General features: G+C 37.9%; 1 non-coding gene across 1 annotated transcript; it reads left to right on the top strand.

Moving 5' to 3' along the window:
- Nucleotides 1–1,290: 1,290 nt before the first annotated feature.
- Nucleotides 1,291–1,428, top strand: LOC131484109 (U4 spliceosomal RNA). Its single transcript, XR_009248026.1, has one exon. It is a non-coding gene; the product is annotated as a U4 spliceosomal RNA (small nuclear RNA).
- The last annotated feature ends 24,967 nt before the right edge of the window (nt 1,429–26,395 follow it).

Below are 26,395 nucleotides of genomic sequence, written 5' to 3'. Positions count from 1 at the left end.
TGCACTACTTTGCAATAGTCCTGTGCCAGGAGCTGGACAAATTAAAATGGCATAGTCTCTGACCTTAAGAAGCTCATGGTCTAGGAAATAAAAAAAGACCTGTAAATGCTGCTGTAAAAAGCCATGCAAAAGAGAAAAAAACAAGGACAAGTAGGTATGGTGGGAAAACCAATCTTTGATTGGTGCTATTATGAGTTTAATTATGTCCTCACCCCGCCCCCCCCCCTCGCCAAATTCATACATTAAAATCCTAATCCCCAGAATCTCAGCATGTGACCTTACTTGGAAATAGGGCCATTGCAGATGTTATTAAGTTAAGAGAAGGTCATACTGGAGTAAGGTGGGCTCCTAATTCAATATGACTGGTGTCCTTATAAAAAAGGGAAATTTAGGGGCACCTGGGTGGCTCAGTCAGTTAAGCGTCCAAACTCTTGATTTCGTCTCAGGTCCTGATCTTACCGTTCATGAGGTCAAGCCCCACCTCAGGCTCTGTGCTGACAGTGTCGAGCCTACTTGAGATTCTCTCTCTCTCTCTCTCTCTCTCTCTCTCTCTCTCTCTGCCCCTCCTCCTGCTCATGCATGTTCTCTCTCTTTCAAAATAAATAAACATTTTTTTAAAAGAAAGGGAAATTTGGAGGCAGACACACATACCCAAGGAAAATGTCATGTGAAGATGAAGGCAAAGTTTGGGGTGATGTTTCTACAAACCAAGGAATGTCAAAGATGGCCAACAAACCACTGGGATGGAAGGGAGAGGCATGGAACAGATTTTTCCTCACGGACCTCAGAAGGAACCAACCTTGTAACACCTTGATTTCAAATTTCTACCTTCCCAAACGAAGACAATACATTTCTGTTGTGTAAGTCACCTAGTTTGCAGTACTTTGTTACAGCAGCCCTAGGAAACCAATACATGTGCTGTAGATAGCCTCATTCTGTCAAGTTAGCCCAAGTTCACAAAAGGTGCCACAAGTGCAATTAAAAGTCCATGAAGGGATCTTGACCCAGACTATTCTACCAGATACCCTAAACTTAAGAAAGAACCATGACCATGTCATAACCAAATATTTTCCATCTTAGAGAGTTAACAGGTAGAAAATCAACAGAAACTCGTTTTTTTCTAATACTATTTCAAAAAAACTGTTCTTCCATTTTCTAGACCCATTCACAAAATCTTTCACTTTAGTAACTCATTTGGCTTCATTCTACTACTCTTCTACTAACTATGAGCCATTTATTTTTTATCTATAGATTCAGCCCTACTCCAAGCTCCAAAATTAAAGCCATCCCAGCTTTGCGCAGTGGCAGTATCGTAGCCAATGAGGTTTATCCGAGGCGCGATTATTGCTAATTAAAGCCATCCCTAGTCAGGCAATATTTAATAATCATAGACTAATCATCTAATCGTCTTGGACAATGGTCAAGCATTGTTCTAATTAATAGGCTCTGCTTTTTTTCTTTCTGACCAACCCTCGTTGTGGGGCCTGTCCCTAAACACCAGCTCATGATGATCCTTCTTGGCAGCTCTTAAATCTCCCTGACTATGACTCTGTTTCATGACTTTCCTGGGGCTTATTCTATAGCTACCACCTCCCCTGATGATCATTGCCAACTTGGTGGATCTGGCCCTTCTCTAGATCCTTGCTTTCTCTGCTCCGGCCTGTCTAACCACTGACTAAGCTCTGACCCAGTTTTCTTTCTACTAAACAGTGAAGATTTTTTTCTAGCTGTAAAAATACAATTTACTCTTGATCACTTAGCATAGCTGTCAGTATAAATTAAGTTAGGTTATGATAACAACCCCAAATCTCAGCAGTTTAAAACAACCAAGATTTTTTTTTTCTTGCTTTTGCTACGTGTCCGTTGAGAGTCAGCTGAAGGGTCTGCTCCTCTGTCCTCTGTTCCACTTTCTGCTCTCCTGATTATGGGACCCAGACTGACAAGTAGCTACCCTCTAGAATAGCCAAGAGTTGTGGTCAAGAAAAAGAGAGCCCTAAGGAGTTTGCTTTGATGTATATATATGCTCCAGCTAAAAATAATTCACAGTACCTTCCACAAAATTCATTGCCTAGAAAGTTCAGTTTTCGATATGCCAAGAAGGAGAGAAGGACTGGATATTGATAAGTGGCACCAAGGACTACCACACTGGACGTTGACTAGCTTACGTGTTATCTGGGTCCCTTGTTTCTTGTTCAGAGACGTCTAAATAAAAATAACAACAGCTACATACTGTGCATGGTGCTACCCTTGGGAGATAGTCTGAGAATAAATATTCTGTAATCAAATAAAACCCACCGGGAAATATGTTTACCTCCTGGATATTCTTGGATATCTATTTTAGCGTATTAAAATCTCTGCAATATTTTAAACAGAAAGACCTGTTTAATTTTATCTAATCTAGAGTTTCCTTATTGATTTAACCACAATGTTTAAAACATTATTAATCTTAGGAAAACACTTAGGTCAACGCTATATTATCTCTTTTAATTTTATTACAGCCCTACAGCGAGAGAAATAGGTATTATAATTGAGGTTTTGTTTCTAATTGTTACTTTTTTAAAATATATCACGGAAAAAGACTAAAAATGTTAGTTCTGGCAATCTATAAGGAATTTCAGTTGCATATCATTTATTTCCCACAGATAATTCAGACTTTGTAGTGACCATGTTTTTTGAAAAGTCAAAAATGTTAAATTGTTTAATGAATGAATTCCCACACTCAAACATTAATTTAAATTGCCAGTAATTTTCTAAAAGTAATTCTTTGTAAAAGCCTTATCAATGGAGATGAAAATTTTTGATGAGTTTCAACTTGGAAAATTTATTTCTTCCTTGCCTTTCCTTTATAATCCTATTTTAATTCTAAAATCAACTCTGAAAGATAGTTTTTTAGAAGAACATATTATAAAATAACTGCATGTAGTTTAACCATATGTTTTTCTATTATTAGGTATAATTATTGATTGTGAATTACTGTGACTTCTGTTAAGATAAAGGCTTACATCTGGATAGAAAAGCCTCCCTTCCCTGAAAATCAAAATAAATAATAATGAGCTTTAACACCTCTACCATAATTTTTTTGCAAGTCAAAAAAAAAAAAAAAACAAACCCGGCTGTCTTTTTAAATTGCACAGTTGTGCAAAATCCCTTAGGCCTTTCACTGTGGAAAAAAAAATCTAATGCAGCATTCATGTAAGATGAACACTGCTTTTTTATTGCCCTATTGTTTGCAGACTCTTTTCTTAAATATGATACCATACTTCTAAATCTCTGCTCTTTCTTCTTTTCCCTCTATTTAGAAAAGATTAGGTCACATTTTCTTAGCAAATTACAAACTCTCAGTGTTAGATATTTGTTTTTCTCTATCTATCCTTCTATTTCTGAGTATTATTTTCCTCCAATATTTTATTCTTTCCTTGTTTTCCCAATAAACCTTCAGCCAATGCATTTAATTTTATCTCACATGTTTGCCAGCCAAAGGCACATTTCTATGATAGTAGCCTGTTCTCATTATTTAAGTGTATTTGCCATAAAATTCTTCCCTCCTCACTGTCCTACCTACAAATAGACACACACCACCACCAGTAACAATAACAACAACTAAAACAAAACAGCAACAGTAAAAACCAGATCTCTCAGGCTAAAATGTCACTCATCTGCATCCAGAAGCCTAAGCAGGACTGGAGCAGAACATAGCTCGTGTTTACTAGAAGTAGCTAAGCTGATTGGCTGCTGATTTAGAACAGACCTAACCAGTGTTTCTGGAAAAATGAAACAGAGCTTCTGTAATTAGCAGAAGGCAGTTGTTACACCCTAAACTTCATAAGAAAGGTGAAGGACAGATCCCAGTGGTTTATTTTTTATTCTAGACAGGGATCCCGTGGAATTCCTACTGAATTTCAGATTACTGAACAAAATAAGATTGCTCTGAATTATGAAATAGTGCAATACAATAGGACTAATCTGATACTTCTGAGGAGGACCTCCCTTCATTTCCATTAAATGTGGCAAATTAGAACACTCTGTGTGGGGCCCAGCATTGCAGTGACTTTCATGGTGGGATTTAGTATGAGGGAGTCCATTTGGTTCTTGAATTAAGGTTTTATGGTAATAATGGTGATATTTGGACATTTCACCTGTCTTATTCTTTTGCTTTATTTCTTGATTTGTTCAGAAGCCAGAAGGGGAAGGAAAACTCTATTTGGTGGACCTTCACAAAGACCCCCAAATTTGCTGAATTGGCTGCTAACGTTGAGACATAAAAGAAGTGAAATTAGTTGGGGCGGGGGGTGGGGTGGAATATATACAGAGGAGTAATTTTTGATGGGGTCCAGACAGGTGGCTTAGGGCTTTAGACTTTAGTATATGGGTAGGACGTTTTGACCTCAGTGGTTTGTAGACGCTTACACTAGCCAAGGTGATTTAAGAGATGGGCAGATGGTTTTGTCTGCTACAGCTTGAATGAGAAGTTTTGCGGTTTGATCATGCAGAACGGTGACTGCAACTTACGGCAGCTTTGCCCAGAATGAACCACTGTTTCAATAAGAGTTCAGGGTTGCGGGCAGTGCTCTACTTACGTGCAGCTTCTAGCAAACACCTCTTGGACCACTGTCACCACAGCGCAAAAGTGCAAGGACCAATGAGCCTTGCAAAGGAGTACGGGACTCACCAGTGTTAGGCTTCTAAACAAATGTGCCAGACAGGTGGGTCTTAGCAAGGATGAGTTCAACCCCAGGATGAAGACTGCTACAATTTGCTACATAGACACAGCTTTCCTTCTGCAGGCCAAGAAAACCCCCCACTAAGGAGAAAGAGACTTAGCCCACAGGCTTTCTGGACATTAAGAGGTGTAACAATTAAGATTCTAGAGAGAAGGTTTCTGACAGTTGAACTTTTTAAGATGCGTGTCTTACTGACTGCAGCAGGAATCAAGAGTCCGGAGTTCTGGCTTGCTTTCTTGAGATAATTTATTTTTCTTAATTCTTGGTTTATGTTATCCATCTATAAAAGCAAGTGTAGTTAGTGTTGTCTTCAAGAAAATTTAAACAATGGCACGTTGAACATTTGTATAGTACCTAAAATTCTAACCTGAGATACTCTGAGGATGTGTATGAGAACTGTACTTTTCAGAAGGTGTTTTCAATGTACTATTTGTATGTGCTCCTAGTAGCTCCTTCTTGTGTAGAATTGTTTGTTTGTTTGTTTGTTCCTGATTATATTATCATCCCTCTTCCTCCTAGCTTTCCTTTCCTGGGCTTTAGGTTATTTCTGAATGTCAGCTCAGAAAAGTACTGTCCATACAGAAAAACTATTGTTAGGCAAAGTAAATGCAGTACAAACCAATTTTACCACCATAGCATGTTTTCTTTTCAAAAGAAGGAGATTAAATGAAAATGTAAATGCTACGATTTTAAAGAAATACCATTTTTTATAAAAAGGTAGTTTAGGATCTCAAGGGAATTCAGTTAGTTTTACAGAATACTGCAATTAAGGGTATTGTTACATCATTATTTATCTGTAGAGCTTCCCAATTAACCAGACAACACACTTTCTGTATTATACCAGTCAGCAGAGAAATATCTTTTGGCTTTTCCTCAATCACTGTTTCCTTCACTCTGTGAGACTGCCAAGTCACCAGGTGGGAGGCTGTGGCAGAAAAACTGTGGTGACTGCAGAAACTGTCCTGATGGCACCGGTAGCCTGTAACCAACATATTTACAGCTAATCATCCTGGAGATGCTCCCTGAGCCCATATGTAGCCTAAATCTGGGATGTCTCAGAGCTAGCCTCAGTTGTAGGGGAAGGAGTCCACCTTGATACAACTCCATTGCTTTTAGCCAACATTAATTTTTACTTCTCAAATGAATCCAGAGCAGGCAGAAACCACTTGCCATCCAGGATCGTCACGTTAGAGGGTATAGCTCGGGGTAGAGCATTTGACTGCAGAATCACCACGTAAGACCTCATCTAAGAACTAGGAGGAAAGACTCAAATCAACTCTTAAAACAGCACCCCTTTAGTGATTCATCTACATTGATTGTAATTGAAAGTAAGGTGACTTCTTGAGGAAAAGCATTTGGACTGGTGAAGGAACTTGCGTAAGTTAGAAGTGAGGTAGTGTGGTTCTAGAGTTCCTTCTCTGTACTTCTGCACCACACAGCCCCACTCGCTGCCCTGCGCCATCCCCTCCACTGCATTCTGGCCAGCCGCAGAGGGCCCGGTCACATCCTATGGATCACTAGACATTTCTTCTGTAGAACTGCCACTGGTCTCTCTGCTTCCTGATCCCACATCTGGTCTGAAAGTAGTCACCACATTCTAAGACTTGTGGTCATTGTTGTCCAGAACAGTGTGTCCTGTCTGGGAAGAAAGGTATGGATTTCTGCACATCTTCCTTTGATCTCTCTTATGTGTCCCTCTATTTGTAATGCAGATTAGACTATATAATGGTAAATTTCTCAAGGGCAAGGTTATGTTTTCTAACTTATTTGCATTTGCCAGCATAATGAGTGAACAATAGGCCTTTTATAATTTTTTATTTATATGGATTTAAAGTTTTTCTCCTTGCATGCTTATGGATTTTTTGTATGTGCCCTTATACAATAGTAAAGGTGTCATATTTCATGGAGCGATACAAGGCTTTGATATTTTAAGCTTCCTGTCTGTACTTTCCAAATTGTTCTGGAATCAGCTGATGTGATCTTATTACTTTACTGCCAGATGCTAGCACATCAGTGTGACATTGCATTTCAGTTCTTATATTCTTGTGACGTGAATTATATAACACCATGTCTCTAGGCTTTCAATGTCACTCTTCTCTTTAATATCTAAATAAGAAGGATCTGAGCCTCCATCCAAGGGAATGCAGGGAGCCAGGTTCCTCCCTCAGACTTTATGAAGATGCTCAGTGAGTACTCTCACCTTTCACAAATCTATCCTGGGAGTTTTGTCTCAACGCCTTCTGGGCTGCCGCTTCAGAGCTCTCCACTCATCACCTCTGGCCGGAACTCTCCAGGCTCCTTAACTTCCCAACGTATAGACACAGATTCCCCCAAAGCATAGAAATGGATTTTCCACCCCCTGCCACCTTGAATTCAGCAAACACAGCTAACACATTTTAGCATACTTTACTAAAGCTCAAAGAAGCTAAAAAGGAATTATAATAAAGAAAAGAAAAATATTGACATCCTTTTCACAAGGAATTACCTAGTGAACTCTTTTTTGGGCCCCAGTGTTCTTGGGTATTTACAGAATCCACTTAATCTCCACTAGCCAAAAGTTTCCTTGTTCATCTCTTCTTTCCCAAGTACCGTGTCTCCAACCCGCTGTCTCAGACTCAGCTAGAGGAAGCAGAACCGGGTCACATCACCAAAGTATCTTCTGTTAGCTACATAGCCCCCCCCCCCAAAGAATTCAGTAGACTTAGGGATCTATTTTTGAGTGATTTTCCCACTAACAATGGTGGATAGTTCATTTACAAATACTCAACTAAAAGAAATATTATTTACTTAATTTGCAAATATCTAACTTATGAAATAGAAGTCCTTCAGAAACAAAGGAGGACACTACCCTAAAACAAATTCACCTTCTCCCATTTGCAAAGAGGCTGCAGGTAAGAACGCTTGGTGGTTTAGAACACTGCATTTCCTCTTCCGCCCGTCAGCAGTTTACAACTATTACGATCTACCATCGGCGTAGATCACCTCCGCTATTTCAAGGACTCTTTTTGTTTTCTTAAGCATAACTATTTCTGTATGATTTGTTTCCTTTCGTATGCAGCTTTAAGACTTGTATTTCTCCCCATTCTTACATTTAAGCACTGTCTTATCATCATGAAGCTAATTGGACAATTCCTGAGAGCCAACGTGTTTGTTGCATTCTTCGAGCACTAAACTGTTGGTAACTTTAGGAGCTATTCAGCTAGTAAGGGACAGGTTAATAACCACTTAAGAAGTAAACTTCAGAAAAGCGCTACTTATTACAGAGAAGAAGGGAATGGAGTATGGTGGCATATTGTTGGCAAAAGAGCCACTTTGATAAAAAAAAAAACAAAAAACAAAAAACAAAAAACAAAAAACCTGTGAGCCATGGCTTTAAGGGCAGCTTGTGCTTATTCATGGATTGAACTTTGTCCTCTTGTGACGGGTGTGGTAGGTTTAGTCAGAAAGAAGGCTCCTAGAAGTTTCTCTGCCCTTATTTTGAATTCTGGTTGTTTCTGCAATACAGAAGTAGTATCCAATTATCTTATTTACTTTGTGTGCGGTAAGTACACCAATATTAGAAAGCTTAACCGTTTCAGTAAAAGTTGAAGGAGGAGAGGTAGTTTTATCTATAAAATGAGAGCAAAAAGCTTTGGATACTATCTCAACAAGTTTATCATGTTTTAAATTATGCCAAACAGTTTATGTGCGACCCCTACGTCAACTGACCGTTCACATACTTACATTTGTGATAAAACTTGATCACCTATTATATTTTAAATTTCAACAGTAGTGGGGAAAAAAATAGAGTTTTACTGACAAAGTTAGTTTCTTTTCATCAGCTAAAAATGAACACACTTGAAGCATGATCTCAAGAAATGCTATTTGTTTTATACTCATGTCTCTAACTCCAAAACAAACCTATTACTCTATTTTTATCAAAAAGAAGTAATTATACAAATGCTTTCTATGTATATTTCCAAGTTCTTAAAATCTTAATTGCAATTATACCTGACTTCTGATGAACACCCAGGGACAACAAAGGCATGCCTAAACAGGTAAATCGGTACATAATTAAATGACATCTGTGTCTCATGTATTGTAATCTTATAAAGCTCTAACTATGACTACTTTCTATTGCACAATTTTTAGAGCAGTAATCTTTTTTAATGTTGCACAAACACGATAAGAACACAGAAGAATTTTTTTTTTCCTTTGGTCACTGAGCTTGCATGAGAATGTTATGAGAACCTCATTTCTTACAACACTGACCCCCCACCCTTGACTAGTATTTCCCAATAAAGACCAGATTTCCCAAATATTAGGTTCTAGCTGGGTTTGCTACAATCATAAAGTTAGTCATTAAGAATCCCATGCATATGGCAAGGTTTTTCTTAATAGTATTTTGAGCTGAATATAAGCAAGCATATTTAAAATTGTAACATCCAAAGAATCATACTTAAGTAGTTTTTTTTTGTATGCTGCATAGTAATTTTAAGCAATTAAGCTTTATTGTCCCCCAAATCCTTTTGGGGTGAGCAAGTCATTCTTTAAGAAAACAGTTCGTGGATAAAAAAGAGAATCTTTAATTACTCTCAATGGGACACTTTTTTCCCTGTTTCAAATGGAACAGAAGAGGTTCTTAAATGTAATTTTACATAACCTCAGTGGCATATTGAAGTATGGGAGGCAAAAGACAATTATGCAATCACTAAATCTATTGTATATGTGGACAAACATGAAGATAGAACCATTATGTTACTGTACCATTATTCTAATGTTTTGTCTGTATTTTTAATACCAGAGTCTTCTTTGGAGAATGTCAAGATGTTTCCTTTATTATAATCTAAGATTGGTTGCCATTTCTTTTAAAGATTGTATCTATTTCTCTGCTAGAAATATTGTTTTGATAAATGAATTAATAATTATACTCCAAAACTCACTTTAGTAAAATTTTACAGAAAAAGTTTTGTTGGCATCCAAAAGGAAAAGTTTAACTGATATATAAATGTAATCACTTATGAAGAAGCAAAAAATATACTATGTTCATTTTAATTAAGGCAAGTCAATTGAACCAAGGTTTATGACCACTGGAATTGCCATTTGAACAAGGCAGATACTTTATTCCAGTCTATCCACTACAGTCTCCTATTTTCAGGTTAATTTCTAGATTTTTTTCCCAGAATGATTTCTCAGGGCTACATGCCTCCTGCTTTGAGACAGGATGCTGTGGCTCCCATAATGTTGTGTCTATTCTCTGGGGTGGCCAGACCTCAGCTGAGAGCAAATCATTCTCAGAATCATTGCTCTGTTCCCATGACCTGGACCTGATTAAACAAATTACAGTGGCAAGCCCAGAAGTATTCCTCCAACCAGTTAGGCAGAAACTGGGGACCTAAGCAAGAGACAAGTCACAAAGGAAAGCAACAAAGTGGAGATAATTTTTTCAGGCATAAGAGCAGAAAACCAACACTATAAACAAGGGGCAGAATTCTATAAGCCTGGATGGTGATGGTGAACAACAGCATACAACAAATAAAACATCATGAAATGATAAGCAATGACAGACTTTGCAATAGTATATGAGCAAACCTTATACACTAACTAGCTGAAATGTTTCAACTATAGAATCTATGAAGCTAACAAAAGAAATAGAATAATAACCAGGGCTTAAATCCCATATTAAAAACTGCTCCTCAGTGCAACTCTATCCTGCCTATGTTTTGTTTTCAGAACTCATTTTCTGTCTCTAGGTCAAACTGGCCATAGTCCATCTTTTTTTAAAAGTTCATCACCCTAGATCAATCTCACTGGTTAAAATAAGCAATCTTTCTACAACTTGTAAACATAAAACTTTCCTGGAAATAGCCTGCTTCTTTTTCTTTTGTGAATGTTAATCATTTTCAAGTTAACAGCACAGACCTGAAATCTAATTCAGTTTGGTTAGATATGAATTCAACTAACTTAAAATTTTTAAATAATAGAAACTAATAAAATCATTAATGCAAAAGAGGATATATGGACATTGCTTTATCAATATTCAAAATGGATATTTACAAGTGTTCCCAAATAAGACAAGTCACAAGCGTTTGATACAATAGTATATGGTTCCACAACTACTTTATATTAGGGAATTGCATCCATAGACAATTTCAAGGTTAAAAGTCTCTGTCATACCATTTTTATATAGTTAAATGGATTAATTAACAAGAAGATGTTTATCTGTCTTCTTGAGAATATACAAATTCAACCAAGCTACAATCAATCCATTTATCCATTCATTTAGTCATTTATTGGGCACCTATGTATACCAGGCCCCAGGTAGGGGCTAAAAATCACCATCGACAATATCTGTAAGTTCCAAACTCATTTCTAGAAGAAAGGAGATTTCTACAGCAGAGAAAACTTTGCTTTTCCACAAGGCTCCCACCACTTTGTCAGAGAGACTATTTCTCACTTTCACCAAATGGCGGGGCTTAAGAAGAGGGAAAGGAAATGATAAGAGAATAGATACTGATACTAAAGTCTCTCTGTAGGGCAAGGGAGGCATTAATAGCTATGTTCTTCCTTCTCTCTGGGGATCCCAACAGGATAAAAACAAGGGACAAGACAGTGGGGCAGCATGGGAATCCAATAGGGGGGACTCAAAGATTCCTACCTTTAACAATATGGCAACCATGAGGGCTTTTTTACTCAAATATGTTTGATTATGGCTCATGTTCCCCCCCCCAGCCTAGTGTGTCTTCTGTTCATCTTAAATTATGCATTAAAAACAATAAGGGTGCCTAGGCAGCTCAGTCAGTTAAGCATCTGACTCTTGATTTCGACTCAGGTCATGATCTCAACGTTTGTGGGTTCAAGCCCTGTGTGGGATTCTGTGTTGACAGCGCAGGTCCTACTTGAGATTCTCTTTCTCCCTCTCTTTCTGCCTCTCCCCTACTTACACATGGACACGCTCTCTTTCTCTCTCTCTCTCAAAATAAATACACTTAAAAAAAAAAAAAACAATAATAAGCAATGAGAATAGTTTTGTCCTTAAAAATGGTATGTAAAAGAATATTCCTTTCAGGAAGACTATTTTCCTTTGAAAAATTCTACTTTTTAGAGCTTGTACCTCTAGCTCATAGTAATCATCAATATAACAATGGTATTTTGGCATCGATGTTAACATGATTTATAAAAATCTTTTATTAGAAAACAACAACAAGAAGAATCTTATGTCTGTGAAGCATTTTATAGTTTACAAACACTTTCACATACATCGTCTCATTTGATTAACAAGCCTGGTAGGCAGCCAGGGCAGGCATATTTATCCCTGCTTTAAAAAAATTGAGACTTACAGAGATTATGAAACTCGCCCAAGGCATCACAGTAAATAAGAAGGAGAACCAAGAGTTAAACCGAGGCCAGGTGTCATCAAGCCCAGGTAATGAGACCCAGGTTCAGCTTCCTCCCCTCCACGTTCTGCTTCCTATAACATTATGACCCCAGCTAGGTTGATGGTACCATGACTTTTATCCATCAGGCTATAGATGTTGGTAATATAGATGACTGGTTTGCATATGTGGTTTGCATCATCTAAGTGATAGGTAATAGATTAAAAGTCACTAGCTGCCATTTGCATAAAGCAACCTGAAAAATTAGAGTAAATCACCATGTAAAGAGTATTATTGGTGGCCAGAGAGAAGCAAGAAAATAAATGAGCAGGTCCATTATAAGAGGGCTTTTTTTTTTATTATTAGGAGAAAACCATTCAATCTGAAATTTTAATAAAATTAATTTCCTCTTAGTAATTGGCTAATACATGAACTTTCTTGGGGTAGTTTATGTACTTTCAAAAGATATTTGGTAAATTTTCAGTGTTCTGAAGCTTTTCAGTGACCTTTTCTACATTAAAAAATTTTTTTTAATGTTTATTTACTTTTAAGGTAGAGGCGAAGACAGAGCCATGAGGGAAGGAGGGGCAGAGAGAGAGACACACACAAAATCTGAAGCAGGTTCCAAGCTCTGAGCCATCAGCACAGAGCCCTATGCGGGGCTCAAACTTGGGAACAGGGAGATCATGGCGTCAGCCAAATTCAGATGCTTAACCAACTGAGCCACCCAGGCACTCCAACTCTTTTCTACATTAGGTCAATATCATTCTTCATTTGATCCCCCGCTATATGTACTATCACTTTAAAGAATACATTAGTAACTTGAAACACCACTTCTGGAAAGTTGCTCTGTCCTTATCTACATTTATAGATATTCAAGTTAATAGAGAAATAGAAAAATTTATGAAATTTTTCTTGTTTAGCTCAATTCACTAATATGTATGAAGTACCAGATGCCAGACACCAGGAGATACAAAAACCAATAGAAGTTGGTCCATGAATTCAAGATATTTGCAAAAGCAACTTCTATTATGTATAGCAAGGTGTACTTATAGCCTAAATTTATATTTAGTAGATAACATTTTGGGTTGACTCATCAGCACTTTTTTTCTTCCAGTGCATCACACCAGAGATGGGCCCTCTGGCTGCCTTACCCATGAGGGCTGGCCACTAGCCCAACCTGACTAATGAGATTCTCTCTACTGAATGAGGACACAGAAACTCCTGTAAATTAGCTCTGGTTATGGGTCAGGTAGACCCAGGAAATGAGGGCAATGGATTGGCTGGGCATGATGTTAGGGTTGCCAGGTAAAGGATAAGCATCCCATAATTTTACTTGCTAAATCTGGCAACCCTATATGATGAACCATGTATAAGTGATGAGCGCTGCTCTGTAAAAAGGGACTAGAAACACAGAGATAAGGAAAATTAAAGACTGTGGTGAATGTGCAGTGGGGGAGGGGATGAGATTGAGGGAAAGGAAAAATAGACCAAGAGTTGCCTTGGTCACTGAGAACGTTACAGTTCTCAGTTCTGGTTTCATGGGAGAACTGGCCGTTTCCTGTCCTTGGGTTCTATGACTTACCTTGCCTCTTTATAAGAGATCCTTCTATTCTTTAGATTGCTTAGAGGAAAGCTGCCTCTTATATCAAACATGTCTTAAGGCATGTATAATATTGTCACATTTGAAGGGAAAGTTTTTATTATTTCACAAACTTTAAAGAATTCAGAGTCCGTGAGATATGTGAATGGAAAACTTGTTTCTTATTTACAAGAGTAGAAAAACTTGTCTCTCATTATCAAGTGTGGAAAAGTTTGCCTCTCTGTAATAAATACCGTGAAATATCAGTACTTATAAAAAATTCCATATTTGGAAACCTGGGATTCAGAATAGGTCTTCTTGGTTTCCTTATGCATATCAGTTAAAGTGTAAACTCATTTGATTCACTTCTTCCAGATATTACTCTAAAGTGTCGTCCCCAGGGTGCCTGGGTGGCTCAGTCGTTTGAGCGACCAACTCTTGGTTTTGGCTTAGGTCATGATCCCACAGTTTCATGGGTTTGAGCCCTGCATTGGGCTGTACACTGGCAGGGCAGAGCCTGCTTGGGATTCTCTCTCTCTCTCCCTCTCTCCCTGCCCCTCCCCCACTCACACTGTCTCTCTCTCTCTCTCTCTCTCTCTCAAAAATAAATAAACTTAAAAAAAAGTTTTAGATGTTGTCCCCAAAGTAAAAACTATGAAATGGCTGAATTATGAAGTCTTTAGGTATTATCAGTTTCAGTTAAGCTTGTTCTCTCTCTTCCCTTTGTCTTTCCATATCTTCCCTCCTCCATTCTCTAACCTCTCTGTCAAAGTGCTTCCTGAGGAAAAAAGGCCATAAAAAACACACCTACACCTTGGTGTAAATTAGTCAAACATGCTATTCACACCTGGATTATTTGCCTTTTTGAAAAAAGAACTTAAGAGAGAAAAGGCAACAGGACATTCTGAGCTTGCTAGGAGTAACAACCCTACGTAATGTGGAGTTTATATTACACAATATTAGTTAATGGATCGGGGACAGATCATCATGCTGAATGTTCAAAAAAAAAAAAAAAACCATCTTGGTCAGGTTCAGTCTATCCAAGCTGGAACTAGAGTTTGGACTGGAGATTATTTTTTCTCGGGTGGATGTGGGACAAGGGACAGTTGTCAATTGAGCAACAGCCCAACTCCCAAAAGAGCAAAGAAATCAAGTTAATCATGGGCCTAAAGGAAGGACAAGAAATGATCTAAAGTATGCACTTCGTAGTATATTTCTAGGGTTCATTGCATGGAGAGTCCAAGTAAGAGTAAACGATACTATAAGATTCTTGAAACTAAACAGATCACAGGTGGATAGAGACTTCTTAATTTTACTCACAAGTTATCAGATTGTTCCCTCTGGCCGAGAACATGTGTCCACTACCACATGAAACTCTACTAATTTCATGTGCTTTCTATTAGTAAGCAACCTCTTTTTAGAGTTTTAGGGCAGGTTATCTGTCTCTCACACCTTAATGTGAACTCTGAAAGAACCAATCAATTCCTAGATGTACTTTAAACTGTGGACATATTCTTACGGCTAGAGAAGAGGAAGAATTACTTCTGGAATAGGGGTAATTTGGAGGGCAGACAGGATCAGTTATGATTAGAAGGCAGTTCTGATGACATTTAGTATCTGAGGGCTGGAATTATGAGATAAGAATCAAAAAATAAGCACAAACAGAGTCTTTACCATCAAGCTTCTATAGTTTAAATTTTAATCTATAGTTGATCAGTCTCACAAAACTACTCCTAGAAACTGAATAGAAAGAATAATATACAGTATCTTCATGCAAACTGTACCCTCTTCAGGTGGGAGCAGATGCACCCCAGGGTGCATAGCTCAGTGAGCAGAGCGGGTATAGATTCCAGCCTCTCCCCCCATTTCCTTACCTGGACATTCTTGTGCACAACTTATACAACTGTATGTGCAATAATCCCTTCTCCTCTGCCCTCTCTGCTCACCTCAACACATACATACCTCTACCTGGTGCTGGATGAAATGTGACTCATCCATCAAGACTCACCTCAAGTATTACTCCCATTGTGATTTGCACAGCAGAAAATATGGGGACATAGGTGAAGATCCTCATTCCACATCCTAGACCTTGACCAATCCCAATTGAGAAGCTCCTCTTCTTCCATCCATTCTGTATAATAAAGTTAGATGAATCTACACAAAACTGGTCAAGTCTTTAATTGGATAGACTCAAGGATAATTGAGAATGCTAACCAGAGGATTTTTATATTATTCATACCTAGACATACATACAAAGTTCACCAAGGACACTGAATTGCACTTAGCATACTGACTGGCACAATGATGGTACCCAATAAATGTGTTGCATTGATCCATAAATAAAAGAAAGAATAAAATAATGAAAGCATAACAAGGGAATAAGCGAATCAATCAGTTGTGGGGGCCAACTCCAGAAGTTATGCCATGTAGGTGACTGGTTAGCAGTATTCCCCAAAACTGTATCTCAAGGAACATTGGGTCAGGGAGATACTGAAAGGTTTGTAGTCATTTACATTTGAAAAAGGCAGCAAACTATACAGTGGAGTTTTTTTGTTTGTTTTTTTCCTGAATAATAACTGATTAAGGACCCTGCTTAGCTTTGTTTAGTTAATAGCATGGAACATCTTTCCCCTATAGTGTGTTCAGTAGTCTGGAGTCTGGCCCTGATTGCTGAAAAATTTGAAGAACAAAATAATCTCAAAGTTTGAAAAATACTTACAGCTCAAATTGAATTATAGCCTTGAAAGATTAAATATAATGTACATTCAAAACCAGAAGTCATTTCTGGTATGACGTTATGGCATCTTTCAAATTTTCTGTGGTGGGAAATATGGTCAATGTTTTTATTTTTACTTTTTATTTTTTATTTTTTAATTTTTTTTTAATTTTTTTTAAATTTTTTTTTCAACGTTTTTTATTTATTTTTGGGACAGAGAGAGACAGAGCATGAACGGGGGAGGGGCAGAGAGAGGGAGACACAGAATCGGAAACAGGCTCCAGGCTCCGAGCCATCAGCCCAGAGCCTGATGCGGGGCTCGAACTCAGGGACCGCGAGATCGTGACCTGGCTGAAGTCGGACGCTTAACCGACTGCGCCACCCAGGCGCCCCTATTTTTACTTTTTAATACATTTTTATTGTGGTAGAATATACATAACATAAAATTTACTATTTTAACCATTTATAAGTGTGCAATTCAGTGGCGTTAAGTGCATTTCCCAGGTTGTGCAGCCTTCATTGCTATATGTTTCCAAAATTTCTTCATCATCCCAAACAGAAACTCCGTACTTATTAAATCATAACTCTTCATTCCCTTCTTCCCCCAGGCTCTGGTAACCTCTAATATACTTCCTGTCTCTCTGAATTTGCCTATTCTAGGTGCCTTATATAAATGGAAACATACAATATTTGTTCTCTTGTACCTGGCTTTTTTTCACTTGGCATCATTGTCAAGGTTCTCATGTGTTGTAGCATGAATCCGACTTTCATTCTTTTTGAGGCTGAACAATATCCCATTGTATGTATATGGCACATTTTTTTAAAATCCATTCATCTGTTGTATGGATTTGGGTTATTTCCACCTTTCGGCGATTGTGAATAATGCTGCCAAGAACATTGGTATACAGCCTGTGTTTGAATCCCTGCTTTCAATTCTTTTGGTTACATACCTAGAAGTGGAATTGCTAGATCATTTGGTAATTCTATGTTTAACTTTTAGAGGAACGAGTATTTTCATTTTTTATGTGACTGAATATTTTTTTAATGTTTATTTATTTTTTAGAGAGAGAGAGAAAGAGAGCATGAGCGGGGGAGGGGCAGAAAGAGAAGGGGGGAGAGAGGGGGACAGAGCATCTAAAGCAGGCTCTGTGCTGACAGCAGAGAACCCAATGCGGGGCTTGAACTCACAAACCGTGAGATCATGATCTGAGCCGAAGTCAGATGCTTAACCGACTGAGACACCCAGATGCCCCTGACTGAATATTTTTCTTAAATGCTAAGTTAATAAACTCTCAATTTTGCTAGTCTATGCTATAGTTCATATTAAGAATATATAAAATTTAGCAAGAATTTTATTTTATTCTTTTAAGTTTATTTATTTATTTTAAGAGAGAGAGAGAGAACTAGCAGGGCAGGGGCAGAGAAAGAGGGGGACAGAGGATCCAAAGAGGGCTCCAAGCTGTCAGCAGAGAGCCTGATGTGGGACTTGAATTCATGAACTGTGAGATCATGACCTGAGCTGAAGTTGGATGCTCAACTGACTGATCCACCCAGGCACTCAAGGAATTTTAATCATAATTATTTTATAAGAAAAAGCAATTTCTCCACAATATTTAGGGCTAAAGAACATTCTTAAGATGTGGTAGGAGGAAACTGCTATGCTCACAAAGCATTACATTCAGAAAATTAAAAAGACAATAAAAATATATTGGCCCCTCTTTCTTCCCTTCCTCTTAGCTTCAACCATGGATCAATGCAAAATCTTTCCCCAATGTCACTTTCTCAAGTTGGCATCCTACTGAGTGTCCTTGATGCCTTCTCCCCCTTTTACCCTTTTGATTGCTTTATTCTTACCTACCCAAGGATAAGGCAAAATGAATCATTTCTTTGAATATTTTTATCTTCAATGTTTCATTTTCTTACTATTGAATTTTTGTTATAGTCTTTACTTACTGCATTAGTTAATGTTGTCACATAGGCTACTTGTTTGTTAAAAATCTTACCAACGTCACTCAATTCTACAAATCTATTAATAATGAGATCTATTAATAATGAAGGGTTTTCATATGATTGGCTAGATTTCACTCTCAAAAGGACCTTTTTCTACTGGCCATCTTCCCCCCAGTCTATAAAGCATTATTTGTCCTTGAAGAGTTTCTCCTTGGGTTAATTCTTTTAAGTTGAAAAGTCACATTAATTTTAATGGGTGTGCTATGATCTGTGACCTCTGCAAAATAAACAAACACTCAACTTTAAAGCAAATTTCTTTTCTTCTCTATTCTCTAGATCCATGTTTTAAAAAGAAGGATGTGGCAAAATCCCCAGTAGCTCTTAGGATTACACTGGTGCCAAAGGGGTATCTGGAAGGAGGTGGGTGGGAGAAAAGGTAGAACTACACAGAGACCAGAAAGGATCGTGAGCTCTGGCGGCTAGGAAGTGGGGAGAGGAGGAGAAGAAAAGACACCATGATGCTAAGAAGGGATGTGTAGTTGTTGCTTGTATTGTGTTTTTGCAGGTGCAGGGAAAATGGAGGAGAGAGGAAACTAACGTAGATATAATTCTTAACTCACAAATTTAATCTGACTGCATTGTAACAAAGTTGGTCAAGTTCGTGGTTACAGGGAACACTATAGGAATTGTTGTGGCGCTTAAAGAATTCACAGAAGACCAGTGGTGAACAAATATTTTTGGGATATTTTCTGGAAAAGAAAGTATGTTGCAAGCTATGAAACACGGGCTTTTGTGGTTGTTTTGGCAGCTGTCATTTTTAAGGAGAAGTAATTTTACAACCATCTTTGCCATTACACAGGGTACTAAACCAAGTTTATTTATCAAATGCTAAAAGATATAGAGCAGCAATTTCTAAAGACCATTTGTCTTGGAAATCTGGGGTGCAGAGCAAGTACAGTGAGTAGGAATCAAAGTGTGTGTGCCTGTGTGTCTGTCGGTGTGTGTGTGTGTGTGTGTGTGTGTGTATCCCAGTCAGTGTAGACACTAAAAGCATAACAATTAACAATGACCTTTTTTGAAGTTAAAAAAAAAAAATGTTAAGATCCACTAGTGTAGAGCATTTAAGTGGTATTTACAGGGCAGAAGGTAAACAAAAAACAAAACGAAACAAAACAAAATGGAATTTTGGAGTAAGCAAACGGCCAAGTTCGATGCAATAGACTCTTTCCGGCAGCACGCTCTTATGACGTGTTGAATTTCTTTCTAGTAGTGTGCTGCAGCATTCAGCATTGCTCTAAAGGAATTGTCCTCTTAGAAATCATTTTGTTATTCTGAAATTTTATCATCAGCTTTTCCCCGGAGATAATTACTATTCATATTTTCTCATGATCCTCTACACATTTTTCTAAACATATTTTCTTTCTTACAAAATTAGGATTTAAATATGGCACCAAATCAGGGTGCCTGAGTGGCTCAGTCAATTAAACGTTCGACTTTGGCTCAGGTCATGATCTCGTGGTTCACATGTTTGAGCCTCGCGTTGGGCTCTGTGCTGACCGCTCAGAGCCTGGAGCCTGCTTCCAATTCTGTGTCTCCCTCTTTCTCTGTCCCTTCCCCCGCCCCCCCCCCCCCATGCTTTGTCTCTCTCTCCCTCAAAAATAAATAAAAATGTTTTTTTAAAAACTTAAAAAAATAAAAATGGCACGCGACCATTGATTATTTGTTTCTGTTTTTTTTTTTAATTTCATGTTTTTTAAAGTTGCCTTTTCACTTTACACAATGTAATGATTACAAAAACAAATTTTTACCCATAATATTACAAACATTATAAGAAATTGCCAAGTGAGGTTCCGAGTGAAGCCCTTATACTAGGTGTTTTTATGGTTAGATCTGGAAGATCGGCCCCTGTGAGAGTGCTCCAGGGGAACTATTCTTCATTTTCTTAGCCCTGCATTTAAAAGCAAAGTCTCTGGTGAATGGTAACACTAAACACACACTAAATAAAAGGTATAGTGACCAAAAGCAACTCTCCAATTTGGATGGATTTTTTTAGAGAACATCTATTCAGTAACATACCAATTCCTTCCTTTACCATGCATAATTCTACCTAAATATTCAAGTGTAGTTACAGAATATTGGTGCTCTGATTCCAAACTGGCTTCTCTTTGTTGTAATGTAGGTAAGATCGTGTATTTTGTGAATAAAAAGATTCTACCTCTAAATTCAGTAAGTTTAGATCACTTTTCAAGGATGACAAAGTCAATTTCTACTTTAGTTGGGAGATTAGATCACATGACCTGTAAGAATTCTTTCAACTACAAGGGGAATATTTCAATTCACCCACGTTTATGATGGACATTTAGGTTAGTCTATCATGAACTTTTACATGTGACATTTAAACATTAATTTTTTCCAATGGCAAAATGTAGAATTGCTGCCCTTCTTTTGAAGATATTTAAGAAAACATAGATTTTTCAGGGTGCCTGGTGGCTTAGTTGGTTAAGCATCTGACTCTTGATCTTGGCTTAGGTCATGATCTCACAGTTCATGAGACCAAGCTTAGCATTAGGCTCTGTGCTGGCTGTGCAGAGCTTGCTTGGGATTCTGTCTCTCCCTCTCTCTCTGCCCCTCCCCTACTTGTGCTCTCTCTCAGAATAAATAAATAAACATTAAAAAAAAAAAAAAAAAGAAAAGGAAACATAGGGACACCTGGGTGGCTCAGTCAGTTAAGTGCCTGCCTTTGGCTCAGGTCATGATGTCACGGTTCATTAGTTTGAGCCCCACATCTGTGCTGACAGCTCAGAGCCTGGAGTCTGCTTCAGATTCTGTGTCCCCCTCTCTCTCTAGCTCTCCTCCACTCTCTCCCTCTCTCTATCTCTCCCTCTCAAAGATAACCATTAAAAAATTAATAATAAATTTAAAAAAGAAAACATAGATTTTCACAGTTTGATACAGGTAGAACTTAAAATTCTGTCTCATTATAAAAATAATATATGCTTGGGACACCTGGGTGGCTCAGTCAGCTAAGCGTCTGACTTTGGCTCAGGTCATGATCTCACTGGGTTTGTGAGTTCGAGCCCCTCGTCAGGCTCTGTGCTGCCAGCTCAGAGCCTGGAGCCTCCTTCAGATTCTGTGTCTCCTCCTCTCTCTGCCCCTGCCATGCTCATGCTCTGTCTCTCTCTGTCTCTTAATAATAAATAAACGTTAAAAAATAATAACACAGGGGCGCCTGGGTGGCGCAGTCGGTTGAGCGTCCGACCTCAGCCAGGTCACAATCTCGCGGTCCGTGAGTTCGAGCCCCGCGTCAGGCTCTGGGCTGATGGCTGGGAGCCTGGAGCCTGTTTCCGATTCTGTGTCTCCCTCTCTCTCTGCCCCTCCCCCGTTCATGCTCTGTCTCTCTCTGTCCCAAAAAAAATAAATAAAAAAACGTTGAAAAAAAAAATTAAAAAAAAAAATTAAAAAAAAAAAATAATAACACATGCTCAATAAGGAAATATTGACCTGAAAATAATGTTATATGTCAATTATATCTCAATAAAAAACCAAAATATTAAAAAATACAACTAAGTACAGAGAAAAACAAATTACAAAAGGTTAATTACTATCATTTGGGTATGTGTCCTTCCCTGCTTTCCTAGTTATAGATATTTTCTAGCAAAAGAAAAAAAGAAAGAAGGAAAGAAAAAGGTATCATGCTATACATTCTAGTTTAAACCTTGATTTTTCACTAATTATATATTACAAACATTTTATGTTAGTAGTCTTCTAAAACCACATTTTTAATGGTCATGTGTTAACAGCATGGGTATAACAAAATGTGCCCAATAAAACCCAAATTCTTGAGCACTTATGAAAAAACAAATCATGTGATGAACAACTCTGTGCATATAACTTTGCCCACATCTCTTATTTTTGCTTTAGTATAAATTCCAGTAAGTGTTCTTTCTGGGCCAAAGGGCATACCAATTTTAAGACATTTTTCTTATATGGCCAAGTTGCCCTCCAAAAAATTAACACCTATTTAACTCTCACTAATAGTATATGGGAGTTCAACTTCCCCACACCTCTGTAGAAATGGAATTTTTCCTAATGTCCTTTTTATGCACCCATTGTAAAGTAGAACTTAAAGAAAGGAATTATCTTATAATTGTTTCTTCAATGCTTAATATAGTGCCTGTCACACAGTCTGTATTCAAAAACTACTTATTAAAGAATGAAAGAATAAATATACACTATTCTGAGCTAAACATGAAGTGAATATAGAAAAGTGATAAAATGCAGAGGAAAAAAAGAAAAACTAAACAAGGAATCAGGAGGTTACTTCTGTTCCTAACCAGTTTCATCCCCTTCAGCAAATAATTTAACCTTGGTGACCTCACAACTGGCTTCCTAGGCATGCAAGCTGTGCAGTCACACAAGCCTCTGCCCTCAGAAGTATGCTATGATTGGTTTATTGACGCCATCTTGAAATGCCTAATGATTGTTGAACAAGAAGCCCAACATTTTCATTTTCCATTGGGCCCCAGAAATTGTGTAGCTGATCCTGCCTCTCCTTCCTCATCTGTAAAACAAGATTAAAAAAAAACAAAAACAAAAACAAGAAAATAAGATAAAGAAAATGAGGCTCATACAAGTCATAGCAATTCTGATTTGAGGAGTTTTTCCTGAATATAACAGTACAGGAGGCTACTATTTAGGTACATAAATTATCTTGGAACAATTTTGCAATCCATTCTTATTGCTTGATGAAGATCCTTCATTCTGTGAATCACTCAGCCCTTTTCCCTAACCCATCTCCACCAGTGGCCTTCTTTGTACTCTCCTTTCTGATTCTCATTGCACTGGATTATATGTACTCCTGCAGCATTGCAACCATTAACCTTTAAGTATGAAGGGATAGGAAAAGAAAAAGTTTCTTCTTCTTCTTCTTCTTCTTCTTCTTCTTCTTCTTCTTCTTCTTCTTCTTCTTCTTCTTCTTCTTCTTCTAAGTAATCTCTACCCTTAACGTGGGGCTCAAACTCATGACCTGGAGATCAAGAGTCACATGCTCTGCCGACTGAGCCAGCAGTTGCCCCAAGAAAGTTACTTCTGAAGAAGGATTCTTCTGGTCCAAAAGAAAAAATTATCCGATAAAGTTTTCTATAATGAGGGTATTGAGTAGAAAAAAAAGAAAGACTTTGGAAAAGCAATTTGAGCTTCTAAGCATTAACTCATAGATAATCAGAATGTTGGATAGTGTGGTTCCTTTCCTTTTCTCCCTGTCTTCCTTCCTCCCTTCCTTCCTTTCCTCCTTTCAACTGTTTTTAGAAGCACCTGATCTCCATTGCCAAATTAAGTATAATTTCATAGAGGACAATTCCTATATACAACTATTTCAGAAGGAAACAACTGCTGCTCTGGTTTTATTTTTGAATAATCATTTCGAAAATAAGTGATGGACTATAGAGGAAAAATCACAGCAAGCTGCCCAGAGATAGGAACAGCATGCAAATTACTACTAATTTAAATTACCTTTCTTTCTTCTCTACTCTAGGAAAATGCCATCTTTATTTTAAGACATTTATATCTGAGCAGTTCAAGCTATTTCAAGATGTTATCTGTTTCAACACACATAATGAAATGTGGTGGGTAAACGTTCCGCCATTTTACAGAGAGATGGAAAGTGACAATAACCTGTATCAAAGCTGTTCAAAGCTTAGATCTCTGAGTCAGTACTCTTTGCTGCATCTCAAAATGTTTAATAAAAATGCACTACCAAGTAATGGACTGGAACAATTTGAAAGTTTTTTTAAATGTTTTCTAAAATGATTACTCTTCAGATTTCATTATATGTAGAACAATCTAGATGATATAAATCTTCTTGACAACTTTGTCTTGCCTGTAATGAGTAGAACTTTTTTGCAGACCGTGTTTTGGGGAGAATTTTGATAAAAGTGATGGTTAGTATTCTGAGCCAGTCCCTGAGAGCTGGGTAGACAGGACATAAACACAACACAACATATGTCCATCAGTGCATGGTTGGCAATGGTACCTATTGGTTCAAGTATTCTGTCAAGTTTCCTTTTTGTTTGCAATGATATATTGGCAATGTGTAGTCTATAAAGAGAGTAAAGTAGCATGGATATTTGGAAAATTTAGTTAACTAAATTTTACTATTGTAGTTCAAATTAAAATATTAAAGAAATTAGGGGCTCCTAGGTGGCTTGTAGGTTAAGCATCGACTTCGGTTCAGGTCATGATCTGGGGGTTCATGGGCTTGACCCTATGCATTGGGCTCCATGATGACAGTGTGGAGCCTTTTGGGATTCTCTCTCTCTTCCTCCCTCTGCTCATCCCCAAGCCATGCTTTCTCTCTTTCTCTCTCTCTCAAAATAAATAAATAAGCTTTAAAAAAAAAAGATTTTTTAAAAAATCCTTTTAATTTTAAAGATATTAATAGTCTAATTATCAGAATGAGTTAAAGATCTGTAAGAGTCTACCTTATTCTCAGTAAATAATAAGGTAAGTGAGAGAAAAGCTGGCTCATCCAAAAGAATAATCAGGAGTTACTGAGGCATGAGGCAAATTTTATGTATGAAATTTTGATGTGTTTGGAGATTCATACATTAATTCATTCATTTAAGAAATTATTGAGCACCCAACATGTACTAAGTGCTGTTAAATAAGATAGACGTGATACATTAGATAAAATTAGGTTTATCTGAGAGTAACAGAAGCTCCCCTCCCCCACAAGATAGCATTAGCTTAATCAAGACAGAATTTGATTTCTCCTCCACTTGTAAGTTCAGAGCAGTTATGTTGGCTCCACTGCCTGTAACTCTTAGGGACTTAGGCTACATCCAGATGTCCGCTTTGCCATCCCTTGGGTGGCCTTTGCCTTCTTCATCCAACAAAGACCTACAGCCACTTCATCCACATTCCAAGCGGGAGGCTGAGGAAGAGGGAGAGAAGCAGGACCACGTATTTATCAATCATCTTTCAAGGACATGTCCCATAATCTGCCATACATTTCTCTGTTTATATCCCACTTACCAAAACCCAACCCAAGGGCTCACATCTTGATAAAAGGGTACCTGGGAAATACATCTTTAAATTTGTTTATTTATTTTGAGATAGCTAGCAGGGGAAGGGCAAAGAGAAAGGAGGTGAGAGAGGGAGAGAAAGAGAGAGAGAGAGAGAGAGAGAGAGAGAGAGAGAATCTCAAGCGGGCTCCACATTGTCAGTGTAGAGCTTCATGTAGGGCTTGAACTCATGAACTGTGAGATCATGACCTTTTCCGAAATCAAGAATGGGACGCTTAACCGACTGAGCCACCCAGGTGCCCCAATGCATCTTTATTTAAAGCATCCAAACACCCAGCAAAAAAAAAAATCAGTGGGGTGGGGTGGGGGGTGGGATCTAACAAAGGAGAAATGATGTTGGGGTCAATAATTTCTGCCATGCATGGCTCTGGACCTCTTGTACCTAGTACCTTAATAGAACTGGAGGAGGGAGGAAGAAGGGCAGAATCAGCTTAAGGTATCATTTACCATTTCAAGAAATCCTTGTAGAGATAATATTAATTAACAACAGTAAGTCGGGTACCACTTTCTCCAGGAAGGCCTGCCTGATCACCTCTCCCCATGGTTGCAGAATGGATGCCCTTTTTACAAGCTTTTGTTTTCCATCATGCGCAGTATGTATCATACCATTTGTTACTGATATATTATTTGTGTGTTTATCTTTTCCCCACTCCTTTCTACCCCAGGTTGACTGCAATGCCTTGAAGGCCCAACCTGAATTTTTATTTCTTTGTGTCACCACTATCCCTAGCCTAGTGTATGATATATACTAGATTCATGAAAAGTGTCTATTACTTAAAGTGGATGAATCAATAAACTGCAGATAAAGGATCTCTAATCAAGTGTAATAAAGATTAGTTACTACAGAGCACACAATGGTATAAAAAGAAAAATTTCTCCAGCTATCAAAATATTTAGCACCAATTTTTTTGCTTGTGAACACAAGCGATTCTTTTATTTTCATCACTATTTAGAATAGCAACTGATTTCTGGGCATGTTTAATATTGCT

Source organism: Neofelis nebulosa, chromosome 8 (genome assembly GCF_028018385.1).
Source record: "Neofelis nebulosa isolate mNeoNeb1 chromosome 8, mNeoNeb1.pri, whole genome shotgun sequence".
NCBI lineage: Eukaryota > Metazoa > Chordata > Mammalia > Carnivora > Felidae > Neofelis > Neofelis nebulosa.
This window is presented reverse-complemented; position numbering and strand designations above follow the sequence as displayed.